General features: G+C 37.2%; 1 long non-coding RNA gene across 1 annotated transcript; it reads left to right on the forward strand.

Annotated features, from left to right (window-relative positions):
* The first annotated feature begins 4,010 nt into the window (after positions 1 to 4,010).
* On the forward strand, positions 4,011 to 15,299 carry LOC134730818 (uncharacterized). Its single transcript, XR_010112794.1, has 2 exons — positions 4,011 to 4,048; positions 6,220 to 15,299. It is a non-coding gene; the product is annotated as an uncharacterized LOC134730818 (long non-coding RNA).
* Positions 15,300 to 16,625: the final 1,326 nt, after the last annotated feature.

Genomic DNA, 16,625 nt, shown 5'->3' on the forward strand with positions numbered 1-16,625 from the left:
GACACACCATCTTTTTTTTTTCTCTAATATTTTCTATCCTTGGTTGGTTGAATCATCCAATGTGGACTCCATGGATACCAGGCTGACTATATTTTTATTTAACCATGTTTACATATGCTTCTTCATATTTTTACACATGCTTACATACATTTTCATATGTAAATGACTTTTAGAACCCTGTTCATGTTTCACAGACTCAAGAAAAAATTAAAATTAACAGATATCGGCGTGGGGGGCAAAAGGAAATACAAATAGAAACAAATGAACCTGCCTTACAAATGAATGAGAACAATGAAGGAATAAAAAGAAAATGACTAATTTAAGTAACTTGGAAAATAGTTTTCCAAAGATATACTCTAAGCCTAAAGACAAAAAGAATTATAGATATCATACCTTATTTATAGTGTTTGTTTTTCACTATAAATTGTTTACCATCGAATAAATAAATGTATTGTGGATAATGAGAGCCAGGTATCTCACTGTTAAAGGAAGGAGTTCTAAATAAGCATGATGGTTAATTTTAGGTGTCAACTTGAATGGATTAAGGGATACCTAAATAGCTGGTAAAGCATTATTTCTGGGTGTTTCTGTGACAGTGTTTCTGTAGGAGGTTGGCCTGTGAGTGGGTGAACTGAGTGGGGAAAATCCACCCTCGGTGTGGGCAAGCACCATCCAATTGATTGGGGAGGTGGAGGAAAGGTGAATTTGCTTCCTCTCTTTTGCAGCTGGGACACTCTTCTTCTGTTTTTAGATATCAGACTTCAGGTTTTCTGGCCTTTGGACTCCAGGACTTGAAACAGTAGGTTCTCCAGGTTCTAAAACCTGCAGCATAGAAGCGGGAGTTATGCCATTGACTTCCCTGGTTCTGAGGCTTCTGGACTTGAACTGACCCAAGCTGCCATTTTCCCTGGGTCTCCAGCTTGCAGAGAGCCTACTGTAGGACTTCTCAGCCTCCGTAATCATGTGAGCTGATTCCCTTAAGTCCCCTCTCACTTACCTATCTGTCTATCTATCTATCTATCTATCTATCTATCTATCTATCTATCTATCATCTATCTATCTATCATCTATCTATCTATCATCTATCTCCTATTGGTTCTTTCTCTCTGGAGAACTCTAATACAATACGTAAAGTGTTTAGGGCAGAATAAACTTTGTGGTGTTGGATTGGAATTGGAGGTATCAGTATGAAATCAAGGCTATATCTTTATTTCCCAGCTTTGTCCCTGAGAGATCCCTGAAGCAATGACACCTCAGTACTAGTGAGCATACTTAGTGCCCAGGTATTGGTTTTGGAATACCATTTTCCAAAGAAAGTAACCAGGGCTCTTTGGAAAAGTAGTTGATTCTGGGCATGGGGCATTGTGCCTGGGGTCTCAAGGTCACCCCTAGCTTTGGTGATTTGCTTGAAGGCCCACAGAATCAGCATATAGTCACACTCACGTTATTGCAGCCAAAATATACAGAACAAAATCAGCAAAGGGAAAAGGACATGGGGTGAAGTTCAGAGGAACAAATGTGCAAATTTCCAAGAGTTTTCCCAGTATAATTACTCAGGATGAGTTTACTTTCTTCAGCACCAAATTGTGATAGCACATGGGAAACACTGTCTACCAAGGAAGCTCATTAGAGAGTCAGTGCCCTGGCTTCTTTTGAGGTTTTGTCATGTTGGACTCCTATGCATCTATTGTAGCAAAGTTCCAGGCACCAGAAGGAAAGCAAGTGCTTGACATAAAATACATATTTTTGCACAAAAAATTTAGGTTCAGTGATCCCTTTTTATCAGGAAATACTGAGAATGCTCCAGAAATTCGAGTTTCCAGATGCTGGACAAGGTCCAACCATGTAAATAGGCCTTCTTGTAGATAGCAGCCTCTGGTCTGCCATATTAACTCTATTTTGTTCAAAAAAAGTAAGGTGCTCAAAAATAACAGAAACTCATTGATACACTAGATGGCTAAATCTGGTGCAATTTGAGCTACAGAAATTATTATAGTAATGGATTATAATTCACTGAATAATAAAATTGCATGAGTCCCTGCCAACATAAATACATAAGTATAGTGAATTCTTTTAATTTTGTGTTGTCTTGGCATCCATTTTGAATATAGTTTAGCTCTCTCATAACTCTCTCATAACTGAAGTTGCTCTTGCCATGGTTTCCAATTTTACACCACATCCAAATGGCTCAAACTGGTGGTTAGAGATAAGAACTTAGTGGCATTTCTCCTGCCTAGCAGACTGGGCTCCTGCATTCCCACTGCTTCTTTAAACAGACTCTTCAGGCATTTACCCACAAACCTAAAGCGACCTACAGATTATTCATTTCTATATACTGCTAGTTGCTATGCCCTCTTCTCTCTCCTCCTGGCTCTTCATGCCTGCCTCATGTGACCTGGGGATGGAAAAGTGCCCACCCAACTCACTGTACCCTCCTTGCTCAGAATCTGTAAGTAAAAATCTTTGAACTTATTTTCTATTGTGATAGTGTATTGAATTTGTGCCTTTTATCTCAAGAATCAGGAGCTACTGCAGGCTGGGTTTTCTACAGAAGCTGGAAAAACACAAAATCAGGTTCCCAGTGCCAGAGTGATGACTGGGAGACATAAACTGAACACTGGTCAGAAAAGAGCCACAGAGCATCTGCCAGTATAAATAAGTTTCCCATATGAGGGACCCCCTGGTTGTGGGTCAGACAAGTAGGTGTTAGGCCATTCGCCAGGTAAAAGAAGTAAGTGTCTGGTGAAAGGCACACAGTAAACACTCACGTCCCATTTCCTTTCATTTCCTTTTGGGGAAAAGTTGCTGGCCAAGCTGGTACTGGAACCTCAGTTTAGCTGGGGGCTCTCAAAACAGTAAGGAAGACAGAAAACTGTATCTTATGGTAAAATCCCAACTAATAAATATAATGAAAATGGAAAAATTACTATTAGTAACACCACAGTAATAATTGATCCAAACAAGAAGCATAAGTGGAAGTCAAAATTAGCAGGCAAAGGCATGTGAGAAACAAGATATTTATATGGTTTAATGGTCCACAATAGACTTCTCAATTAGAAGAAACCTAACAGACACCATTTTAACCAAGTAATCAGAGTTATCGTCATTAGCAATGGGAGAAGCCAACACCATGTACCTTTTAAGTGATGCACTGAGAAGGAAGCATCACTTTTGGGATATTCCTGCCAAAAATGTATAACCCAAATTCATTACTCAGAAAACATCAGGGGCTGGGTATGGTGGTGTGTGCTGTGGTTCCAGCTATTATGGAGGCTGAGGAGGGAGGATCTCTTGAGCCCAGGAGTTTGGGATTACAGTGAGTTACAATTGCACTACTGCACTCCAGCCGGAGAGTGAGACCCTGTCTCCAAAAAAAGCAAAGCAAATCAAAGAAAACATCAGAAAAATTCAAATTGAGTGACATTAAAAAAAAAATGAGATCAGTACTTTTCAAAAGTTTCAAGATCATGAAAGAGAAAGACTAAGGAACCAACTTGTTCTAGTTAAAGGAAGCTAAAAACACATGACTTCAAAATGCATCATGCTTTACAGTAGAAAATCAGGAAAATTTAAATGACTTCTACATGAAGAAAATTTAAATAATGTCTGTAGATTGTATAATAGTATTATATTTATCATAGTTTCTTGATTTTGATAACTGTATGATGTTACATAAGATGCTAACACCTGGGAAACTGGGCAAAGTGTGTATATAATATGTTGTTGTATTTTTACAACATAGTTGTAAATATAAAATTATTAAAAATTGAAAAGTGAGAAGATAAAAATAATTAATATAACATCAATTAAAGGTATCTGTATGACATTAAGAAATCTTTAATAGTAAATATATTGATTTTTGAAATTATTACATTGTGCTAAAATTTATGAGTTTCATTTTATCATATTCTCGTAACTGTAAATAATGTAATGTAGAAGTTTTTTGTTTCAAGCACTGCAAAAGTAAAAGTAAATTTTTGAAATATGTTTTCAGTTAGTTAACAAGTTGAGGATAAAGAATACAATCATAAAGAACCTGAGGAATTTGGTAAGTTTTGGAAAAAAAAGTTTTTGTTTTTCAAAAATGCCCGGGAAAATTCAACATATTCTGTGTCTATAAATAAACGTTTCCAAGTAGGGGTTTTCTTTTGGACAGAAAAAAATATTTTATAAAACATTTTAATGGCAGTCCAAACAACTCTATTTAGGCTGTTTCAAAGGCTGTTTTCTATTGAACATAGTTCTTCAAATTGTCTCAATTCAAAAAGAAATTGCAGTTAAAATGAGCCAATTTAGCTCAGACAGACATTGTTTTCAACCCTAGACGTGTGGTTAAAGTTGCCGATTTTAACAGTACATTGCCAAATTCATGCAATAACTCGGTTACTGCAAGCTACTTAAACACCAAAGTAGATATATTTGCTGAGATAACACCTTTGAAAAATCTATCAAACAAAAAAATGTTTTTCATTTTGTATGATATTTGGATGCCATAATATGCAGTTATGTGGGACTTTTTTTTTGGATTATCAGGTATAATGTTGTTTGAATAGCTCTGCCTCTCACTGGAATTAATAAGCTCTGTCTTGACTTCTTTTCTGTAGCATGGATTTATTTGCAGTGCACTGTAACTAGCACCTAATAGCTTCTGTATCTTCTGCTTTTTTCTTTAATTTTAGAAACGTTACAGGTGAACATTAGAAATTTAACAAATAGTGACTTCATTTATTTCAATTAAATCAGTCTTCTACATACCTGCAGTCATCTTAAAGGGGAATATCTGCTGATACTTTCTCTCCTCCTTTGTACCTCAATCATTAACTGCTTTAAGCTTTTCCAGGTTTGAATTTTAGAGTTGAAATTGTGTTTTTAATTTATGACCTCACTCTCTCCTGCCCTTTGAATGAGACACTTCCACATAATCTGTCTTTGCTCTTTTGTTCCCCATAAAGGACTCTGGCTGGGATTCATTTCATTAGCTATTTCAGAATTTCTTTAGATTGCATACATGCAGTGTCAAACTAGCTCCCTGCAATCCAAATTGGTCTATCTAAGCCACAATGAGGGGAAGAATATTCTGACAAGTGCATTATAGGACCACCTAAATGGGATTTTCTACAGCAGAAATATTAAACTGGAAAAAAATAGATCTTTATTAGTATTGTGGACCTCTTTAACTAGAACAGCCTTAGATTGTACAACCAATTTAAAGGGATGTACTCAGTACTGCTTTATCAGCTCTTATAAAGCCAGAGGCTCTCTAAAAGCTAAGGAGTTGCAAGGCAGGAGGTATAAGGCTCAAAATTCCAAGTTTAAAATTCTCCCAGCTGGATTTTTTGAGGTAAAAAGTGTCATTGCTGTCATAATACAATGTCAGCCCAAGCCTATCTTCAGGATCTTAACCCTGCCTTTGTGCTTTAGGAGGGTTGTACCATGACCTTCATTTCAGAACCGATGAACTGCTCTAGGGAATCTTTATCCCATTTAATGTTGTCTCTAGATCAGCAAATCCATATCCCTGAGACACCTAAGGGCTGATGAAGGAGCCATAAGATATGAACCAGATTAAAAACTCATTCATTCTGGTACCAGAAACTACAGTTGAGATATTCATAGTGTAAAAGAAAAATAGCACTGATGCTTTTCAAAAATGGCAAGACGATTTTATTTAAGACTATTGAAAAAGGGGTTAAAACTATTGCAATAGAGAAAAAGTCTGCTAAAAAAAAAAAAGGAGACTTTTAAGCACTGGAGTGTAGTGAGAAAGCACTGGAGGACATAGGAGGAAGTTGGTCATGTGATTAGGTCATTTATGTTTGTCAGTCGGTGCTTATTGAAGTTAAGCTCCTACCACCTCCCACAGAGACTGGGGGATAGGAGTGCTAATTTTTTTTTTCTTTAATTATTACCTTTCTGGGAGAAGATTTACATCTTAAAGATACAGAGAAAAAATTTACAATGGTAAGTTTCCTAAAGTAAATTTTCTAGGGAAAAGGAGGGCAGAAACAAACCTGTCTAAAATTAAGACAAGCTGAGGGGATTGTTAAAGCTGTTTTCATCAACAACATAGGAGAGTCTCTAACGAACCATGAAAGCATCCAGGAGAGAGTAAATTTTAAATCCTTGCCAGGCACAGAGAGTGAGAAGACAGTACCAAGTACTAGTCAATTAAGAACTTCCTGCCCCCTTTCTTCTCCCTCTCTTTACCTAAACACTCAGGTTTCAAAAATTTAAGAAGAGAGAGGAAAAGGGAAAAGAAAAGGAGGAAGAAGAAAGAAGAAATGTTCTATACTGCCTTCCTGACTACAGTTTTCTACAGACTCCAGCTGTGGAAAGAAAGGAAAAGGCTTAATGTTTAATCAAGGTGGCGATCATATGGAACTGAACATTTTTAAATAGTTGATGGGAGTTTTGCGTTTTCTCAGAATGAACAGGAAAATCAAGGGACCTCTGGAGAGTTTCTGTCCAGAGGCAGAGTGATCAATAGTATAGGGGGAGACTAAATAAATGTTCTTTATTAATTAATTCATCACATTAGTTAGAGTGTAATTATAGAATTATAAACTCAGTGTACATGTGGGTAAATAAAAACAAATATTGACTGAGACAGTGTCCATTTTGAGGAGTTTCAGATAGAGCTACAATACTGGACAATGAAAGCACGTCAGATAGAAGGAGGATAATTGTGTCCAAGAGTACCTATGTCTTTGTTTCTTCAGGAAGAGGACAGAAATGTTGATAGAATAAAGCAAGCATTTTAAACAAAACACCAGAAACACAGATTGTTAGTAAAAAGATTGATAAACATAATTACTTAAAAAATTTGAAATTCAGTCATCAAAAGTCACCATGAAAAATGAGAAAAGACAAGCAATAGAGTAGAAAAGATATTTGTAATACAAATATCAATAAAGTATTGAACTCAGAATATATAAAGAACTTCTACAACTCAAATAACAAAGGAATAAATGATTTAATAGAGAAAAGGGGCAAAAACAGACACAAAAATATGTGATCTCATATATGAAATCCAAAAAAGTTAAGCTCATAGAAACAGAGAGTAGAATGGTGGTTGCCAGAGGATGGGGTATGGGGTGGGGACGGTGGGGAGATGTTTGTCAAAGGATACAAAATTTTAGTTAGAAAAAATACATTGAGATCTATTGTACAACATGTTGACTATAGTTAAGAACAATGTATTCTTGAAAATTGCAAAGAGTAAATTTTAAGTGTTCTTACCACAAAAAAGGATGAGGATGTGAAATAATGCATATGGTTACATGCTATAATTAACATTCTTACTATTAGTGAAATTAGCATAAACACTTTAAGAAATAATTTGGTAAAATTTAATAAAATTATACATGTGCTTATCTATATCAGGTTTTATTACAATCATGCTCTTAAACAAGCAATCCTGTAACAACAGATGCAGTCAGTAGTCTGTCCACATAGCCTCTTGGATTTTCTTACCATTTCTGTGCCTCCCAGCTGTACACCTGACTTCTGACAACCACCACATGCATCTTTGTTAGAGAGTTGCCCTTATGCTTCCAAAACCCACTTTATCCAAATCCACCGTGAGCCAGAAGTGTTTAGGAATTAATATCTATCCACAGGCTCCTGTTACCCAATAATTTGACAACTATGAGATTAAACATACCTTATGTCTATCTTCCCTTGACTGGGAAAATTCTGATGTATGTGTTTTCTATTCTTTCTCAAGAGCTTCACTGTGGGGTAAGCTGTAGTTATGTACAGTGAAAATTGGTTAAATAATGTATCGGTTCCTGTACAATTTGCATCCCCTTAATTTTCTTCTTTTGTCTGATTGCTCTGGCTAGGACTTCTAGTACTATGCTGAATAAAAGTGGTGAAAGTGGAATTATCCTTGTTTGTAGATAATATGATATTATCTTTAGAAAAACCTAAAGACTCCAAAAAAAAAACCCACTATTAGAAATGATAAATTCAGTGAAGTTGAAGAGAAACCAAGAAAATAATCCCATTTACTAGAAATAAAATAAAATACCTAGGAATAAATTTAACAAAAGAAGTGAAAACTCTCTATAATGAAAACTATAAAACATTAATAAAAGGAATTGAAGAGGACACCCAAAAATGGAAAGAAATTCCATGTTCACAGATTAAAATAATTAATATTGTTAAAATGTCTGTAACCCCCAAACAATCTACAGATTCAATGCATTCCCTATGAAAATGGCATTTTTTAAGAAATAGGAAAAGTAATTCTAAAATTTTTATGTAACCACAAAAGACCCAGAATAGCCAAAGTAATCCTGAGCAAAAAGAACCCAGCTTGAGAAATCACATTACCTGACTTTAAATTATATTACAAAGCTATAGTAACCAAACCAGCATGGTACTGGCATTAAAAACAGACACACACAGACCAAGAGAACAAGACAACCCCAGGAAAAAACCACATATTTACAGTGAACTCATTTTTGACAAAGGTGCCAAGAGCATACACTGGGGAAAGAACAGTCTCTTCAATAAATGATGGTGGAAAAACTGGATATTCATATGCAGAAGAATGAAACTGGACCCCTATCTCTCACAATTAACAAAAATAAAAAAAAATGAATTAAAGACTTAAATCTAAAATCTACTAGAAAAAAAACACTGGGGAAATGCTCACATTGATCTGGGCAAAAAATTCTTGAATAAGACCACAAAAGAACAGACCACCAAAGCAAAAATGGACAAATGGGATCACATCAGGTTAAAAAGCTTCAGCACAGCAAAAGAAACTGAAAAAAGTGAAGAGACAATCCACATAATGGGAGAAAATATTTACAAATTATCCATCTGACAAGGGATTAATATCAATAATATAGGAAAAGCTCAAATAACTCAACAACAACAAAACGAATAATCTGATTAAAAACTGGGCAAAAAATCTGAATAGGTATTCCTCAAAAGAAGACATGCAATTGATTGATAAGTATATGAAAAATTCTCAATATCACTAGGCATCAGAGAAATGCAAATCAAAACTGCAATGAGATATTATCTCACCCCCATTATAATGGCTTTTATCAAAAAGAGACATAATAATGGATGCTGGTGAGAATGCAGTAAGCTTGATTTTTGTCTCTTCAGAGGAAAGAATTTGGCCAAGGGGCAGAAGGCAAAGTGAGAGACTGAGGCAAGTTTTGGGGTAGAAGTGAAAGTTTATTAAAATGTTTTAGAGCATGAACAAACAGAAGTACACTTGGAAGAGGCCCAGGTGGGCAACTTGAGAGAGCCAAGGGACTCTTGACTTGCAGTTTTATACATTGGCATGATTCCAGGGTTTTTGTTTCTTCTTCCCCGATTCTTCCCTTGGAATGGGCTGTCTGCATGCACAGTGGCCTGCCAGAACTTGGGAGGGGCCACATGTGCAGTGTGTTTACTGAAGTTGTGCATCTGCTCACTGAAGTTTTCCCTTTACCGGTCAAGTGTTCCTAGAGGAAGGTTATATACCAGTTAAACTCCACCATTTTGCCTTTTAGTGTGCATGCTTGAACCCACCTGCCCAACTCCTGAGATCTTATCGGGAAATAGCTAATCACCAGCTTCAGGTATTTTCTATCTATTGAAAGACTACTTTGCCTTGGTGCTAGCTGCCACCAATTATTAATTAATTAATTAATTAATTTGAGATGGAGTCTTGCTCTGTCACCCAGACTGGAATGCAGTGGCACAATCTTGGCTCACTGCAACGTCTGCCTCCTGGGTTCAAGCAATTCTCATGCCTCAACCTCCCAAGTAGCTGACAACAGGTGCCCATCACCATGCCCAGCTAATTTTTTTTTGTATTTTTAATAGAGATGGGGTTTTACAATGTTGGCCAGGTTTGTCTTGAACTCCTGACCTCAAGTGATCCACCCGCCTCGGCCTCCTAAAGTGCTGGGATTACAGATGTGAGCCTCAGGGCCTGCCCCAATAATTATTTTAGAGTGACAGTTTAACAACCACCTGACCATCACCTGATGGTCACCTTACATTTCTCGGGGAGGCACCTCTCCTTCCCTGCTCATGTCTGCATAACTACTTGCTCTACCAGCACTATTTTTAACATTTTAAAAAGTAACAAATATCTGCCAAGAGAAGAATGAATACATGAATTTTGTAGGGATACACTGAGAATAAATGAAACAGAATGACATATTAATGTTGATAAATCACACATGAACAGTGTTGAACAACAACAAAACAATAGAAGAGACTATGTAAACTATAACACCATTTATGTAAGATTTGAAAATATGTGGACAATTCCATGCTTCCTAGTGATTCATACGTGCAAAATAAAGGTATAAAGACAGGTACAGACTATGCATTTATGGTCAATTGACCTTTGACAAAAGCGTCAAGAACACACAGCAGTTAAAGGATGGTCTCTCAGTAAATGGTGTTGGGAAAACTGGATATCCACATGCAGAAGAATGAAACTGGATCCTTATCTCACTCCATGTATAAAAATTAGCTCAAAATCTATTAAAGACTTCATAAGACAGGAACTTGTAAAATTATTAGGAAAAAAATAAGGAAAATGTCTTTTGAAATTGACCTGGGCAATGATTTTTTGGATAAGACCCCTAAATTATAGGCAACAAAAACAAAAACAGGCAAAGGGTGTTGCATCAAATTAAGAAGTTGCTGCATAGCAAAAGAAGCAATCAGCAGAGGAAAGAGACAACTTACAGGATAGGAGAAAATATTTTCAAATCATATATCCAATAAGGGGTTCATATCCAAAATATACATGGAATGCAAACAATAACAAGAAAACAAATGACTTCATTAAAAAATGGGCACTGCATTCGAATAGACATTTCTCAAAAGAAGACACAGCTGGCCAACATGCATATAAAATATGTTTAATATCAATCATAAGGGAAATGCAAATCAAAACTACAATGAGATAGGACTTCACACTGCTAGAATGGCTATTATCAAAATGACAAAAAATAAAAGTGTTGGCAGGAATGTGGAAAAAAATGAACCCTTATACATTGTTGGTGGGAATTTAAATTAGTACAGCCAGTATAGAAAATATTATGGAGGTTTCTCAAAAAAAATTAAATATAACTACTATATAATCCAGCAACCCCACTCCTGGGTAAATATTGAATGGAATTGAAAGCAACATGCTGAAGAGATATTCCACTCCCATGTTCATTGCAACATTATTCATGATAGCCAAGATATGGAATCAACCTAAGTGTCCCTGAAAGGGTTATGGAAAAATAATATTTGGTACAATCATGTGCCACATGACAATGTTTCAGTCAATAATGGACTGCATATAGGGCAGTGATCCTGATATGATTAGGCTTTGTGTTCCTACCCAAATCTCAGCTTGAGTTGTAATTCTCATAATCCCCATAATCCCTATGTGTCAAGGGAGAGACTAGGTGGAGGTAATTGAATCATGGAGATGGTTTCCCCATGCTGTTCTTATGATAGTGAGTGAATTCTCATGAGATCTGATGGTTTTATAAAGAGCTCTTTCCCCCTTCACTCAGCCCTTCTTCTTCCTGTCACCTTGAGAAGAAGGTGCCTTGCTTTCCCTTCACCTTCTACAATGATTGTAAGTTGCCTGAGGCCTCCCCAGCCATGCTGAACTGTGAGTCAACTAAACCTCTTTCTTTTTTAAATTATCCAGTCTCAGGCAGTTCTTTGTAGCAGAATGAAAATGAGCTAATAAAGTAAATTGGTACTGCAGAGAATGGGATGCTGCTATGAAGATACCTGAAAATGTTGAAGTGACTTTGGAACTTGGTAAAAGGCAAATGTTGGAACAGCTTGGAGGGCTCAGAAGACAGGAAGATGTGGGAAAGTATGGAACTTCCTAGAGACTTGTTGAATGGCTTTGACCAAACTGCTGATATGATATGGACAACGAAGTCCAGGCTGAGGTGGTCTCAGATGAAGATGAGGGACTCATTGGGAAATGGAATAAAGGTGATTCTTGCTATGCTTTAACAAAGTAACTGGTGGAATTTTGCCCCTGCCCTAGAGATCTGTGGAACCTGGAACATGAGAGAGATAATTTAGGGTATCTGGTAGAAGAAATTTCTAAGCAGCAAAGGGTTCAAGAGATGATGTGGGTGCTCTTAAAAGCATTCAGTTTTATACATTTGCAAAGGGATGGTTTGGAATTGGAACTATGTTTAAAAGGGAAGCAGAGAATAAAAGTTCAGAAAATTTGCAGCCTGATGATGCAATAGAAAAACCCATTTTCTGAGGAGAAATTCAAGCCAGCTTCAGAAATTTGCATAAGTAACAAGGAACCAAATGTTAAGCCAAGACAATAGGGAAAATGTCTCCAGGGCACTTCAGAGGTCTTCAGGGAAGACCCTTCTATCGCAGGCCCAGAGGCCTAGAAGGAAAAAGTGGTTTCATGGGCTGGGCCCTGAGACTTGCTGCTTTGTGCAGTCTCAGAACTTGGTGTTCTTGTGTCCCCGCCATGGCAAAAAGGGCCCAACGTATAGCTTAGGTCTTTGCTTCAGAGGGTGTAAGCCCCAAGCCTTGACAGCTTCCATGTGGTGTTCAACCTGTGAGTGCAGAGAAGTAAAGAATTGAGGTTTGGGAACCTCCACCTAGATTTCAGAAGATGTATGGAAATGTCTGGATGTCCAGGCAGAAGTTTGTTCAGGGGTGGACCCCCTCATGGAGAACCTCTGCTAGGGCAGTGCAGAAGGGAAATGGGGAGCTGGAGCCCCCACACAGTGGCTCCAATGGCACTGCCTAGTGGAGCTGTGAGAAGAGGGCCACTCTCCTCCAGACCCCAGAATGGTAGATCAACAGACGGCTTGCACCATATGCCTGGACAAACCACAGACACTCGATGCCTGCCCATGAAAGCAGCTGGGATGGGGGCTGTACTCTGCAAAGCCACAGGGGTGGAGCTGTGCAAGGCCATGGGAGCCAACCTCTTGCATCAGCGTTACCTGGATGTGAGACATGGAGTTAAAGGAGATCATTTAAGAACTTTAAGACTTGACTGCTCCACTGGATTTCAGACTTGCCTGGAGCCCTTCATTTTGGCCAGTTTCCCCCATTTGGAATGGGTGTATTTACCCACTGCCTGTACCCCCACTGTAACTAAAAAGTAACAAACTTGCTTTTGGTTTTACAGGCTCATAGATGGAAGGAACTTGCCTTGTCTCAGATGAGACTTTGGACTTGGACTTTTGGGTTAATGCTGGAATGAATTAAAACTTTGGAGAACTGTTGGGAAGGCATGCTTGGTTTTGAAATGTGAAAGGGACATAAGATCTATGAGGGGCCATGGGCACGATGATATTGTAGGCTTTGTGGCGGTTTCCCGCATGCTGTTCCCATGATAGTGAGTGAGTTCTCATGACATCTGATGGTTTTATAAAGGGCTCTTTCTCCCTTCACTTAGCATTTCTCCCTCCTGCTGCCTTGTGAAGAAGGTGCCTTGCTTCCCTTTCTCCTTCTGCCATGATTGTTAGTTTCCTGAGGCCACCCTAGCCATAATTTCCAACTTTGGAAACTTTGGAACTTTGGTCAATTAAACCTCTTTCCTTTAAAATTATGCAGTCTCAGACAGTTCTTTATAGCAGTATAAAAATGAACTAATACAGGTCCCATAAGATTACAGTGCAGCTGAAAAATTCCTATTGCCTAGAGACATTATAGTCATTGTAATTTCATAGCACAATGCATTACTCATATTTATGGTAATGCTGTTGTAAACAAACCCACTTCATTGCCAGTCATATAAAAGTATAGCATGAACAATTATGTACAGTACCTAATACTTGATAATGATAATAAACTACTATGTTATGGATTTCTATAATGACTGTACTATACTTTATATTGTTATTTTAGACTGTACTTTTACTTATTAAAAAAAGTTAACTCTTAAACAACCTCAGCAGGTTTTCCAGCAGGTATTCCAGGAGAAGGCATTGTAATCATAGGAGGTGACAACTCTATGGTTGTTATTGTCCCTGAAGACATTCCAGTGAAACAAGATGTGGAGTATCATCAGTGATACTGATGATCCTGACCCTGTGTAGGCCTAGGTTATGGTATATATTTTTCTTAGTTTTTAATAAAAAAGTTTAGAAAGTAAAAACAAAGAAATTTCAATTTAAAAACAGAAGAAAACCTTATAGAATAAGGATGTGAAGAAAGAAAATATTTTAATACAGTTGTTTTATTAAGCTGCTTAACATTTAAGCTGTATAATAATGTGTTTGTGTTTTAAGCTAGTTGTTATTCCAAAAAAATCTAAAAGCTAAAAAAAAAAGTTTATAATGTAAAAAAGCTACAAAAGCTAAGTTTTATTTTAGATGCACAAATACTTACCATTGTGTTACAATTACCTACAGTATTTAGTACAATAACCTGCTGTACATGTTTGAAGCCTAGGAGCACCATCTATACCTTATAGCCTAGGTATGGAGTAGGTTATCCCATCTAGGTTTGTGTAAGTACATTCTATGATGGTCACAAGAACAAAATTTCATGATGATATGTTTTTCAGACTGTATCTCTGTTGTTAAGTGATGCATGACTGTATTGCATTATCTTACTTATATGTGGAATTTTTTGAAAAGACAAATTCTTTGAAGCAGAGAGTAGAACAGTGGAAAGCAGGGGCTGGGGGTAAGGGAAATGGAAGTATGTTGGTTAAAGGGTATACAGTTCAGTTTTGCAAGATGAATGAGTTCTGGAAATCTAATAATATACAGCAATGTGACTATAGTTAATCATACTGCATTTGTATACTTGAAATTTGCTAAGACAGTAGATCTTAAAGTTCTCGTTATAAAAAAATGTTAACTGTGAGGGGATGGATGCTAGTGAATTGTGAGAATCATTTTATAATGTATACATGTACCAAAACATCACATTGTACACTGTAATTGTATAATATTTATATTGCCAATTACACCTCAATAAAGATGAGAAAAAAGTCAGTTGAAAAAAATAAATGTGGGCCGGGTGCGGTGGCTCACTCCTGTAATCCCAGCACTTTGGGAAGCTGAGGTGGGCAGATCATGAGGTCAGGAGATCGAGACCATCCTGGCTAACACGGTGAAACCCTGTCTCTACTAAAAAAATACAAAACTTAGCTGGCCGTGGTGGTGGGTGACTGTAGTCCCAGCTACTTGGGAGGCTGAGGCAGGAGAATGGTGTGAACCTGGGAGGTGGAGCTTGCAGTGAGTCGAGATTGTGCCACTGCACTCCAGCCTGGGCGACAGAGCGAGACTCTGTCTCAAAAAAAAAAAAAAAAAAAAAAGAAACGTGAAGAAATAGTATATTAAATACCAAATTCAGGATAGTGGTTCTCTCTGTTGGTCATGGTTGAGGAGAATTTGTATTATATTAGGGAGGAGTGCCCAGGACACATCAAATATATAGAAAATGTTTTATTTCTAAATGTGAGTTTCTTTATTTTTTATATTTCTCCTTATTTTAAATATTTGAGAAAAAATTATAAACATTCAATAATAACATAACAGATTTAAAAATCTAGATCCATTTTTTTAGCCTTTTTAGGCTACTATAACAAAATACCATAGATATTTCTCACAGCTCTCGAAGCTAGAAAGTCCAGCATCAAGATGCCAGCTAATTTGGTGTCTGGTGAGGCCCTCCTTTTTGATTCATAAACAGCCATATTCTCACTGTGTCTTCCCATGGCCACAGTAGTGAGAAAGCTCTCTGAGGTCTTTTATTCAGCATAATAATGTGCTGTACAGGTTTGTAGCCTCGGAGCAATAGGCTCCCTATAACTTAGGTACACAGTAGATTATCTCATCTAGGTTTGTGTAAATACATTTTATGACGTTCACAAGAACTAAGGGCACTTATCCCAATCACAAGTGCTCTGCCCTTATGACCTAATCCCCTTCTAAAGCTGCCACCACCTAAGACCATCACACTGATGATTAGGTTTTAACATCTGAATTTGGGGGCACACAAACATTCAGACCACAGCACCTCTAATTAAAAATTTTTTCCTAAGGGGACAAAAAGAAGTAATAATCAAGAGTGCTGTCTGGGCATGGTGGTTCACGTCTGTAATCTCAGCACTTTGGGAGGCTGAGGTGGGTGGATCACCTGATGTCAGGAGTTCAAGACCAGCCTGGTCAACATGGGGAAACCCCATCTCTACTAAAAATACAAAAATTAGCCAGGTGTGGTGGTGGGCACCTGTAATCTCAGCTACTTGGGAGGCTGAGGCAGGAGAATCACTTGAACCTGAGAGGTAGAGGTTGCAGTGAGCCAAGATTGTGCCATTGCACTCCAGCCTGGGCAACAAGAGTGAAATTCCATCTCAAAAAAAAAACAAGAAAAAAAAAAAAAAAGAAAAAAAAAAAAAAGAAAAAAAGAGTACTATACACTGTTAAGAAATTACATTAAATAAGATGTAAAATATAATGATTATTCATTTATATGTAGGTCCTTTGTGAATGTTACTAGTGCTGCTTTGGTACCATGATACACACATATACATATATGATTAGTACATAAAAATGAATATATGTGTATAAATACACATGCAAGTATATTTTTACAACTTTTTCTTCAGAGGTTATATTATACATTTTACTTTATAGTTATTT

Source organism: Pan paniscus, chromosome 6, assembly GCF_029289425.2.
Source record: "Pan paniscus chromosome 6, NHGRI_mPanPan1-v2.0_pri, whole genome shotgun sequence".
NCBI lineage: Eukaryota > Metazoa > Chordata > Mammalia > Primates > Hominidae > Pan > Pan paniscus.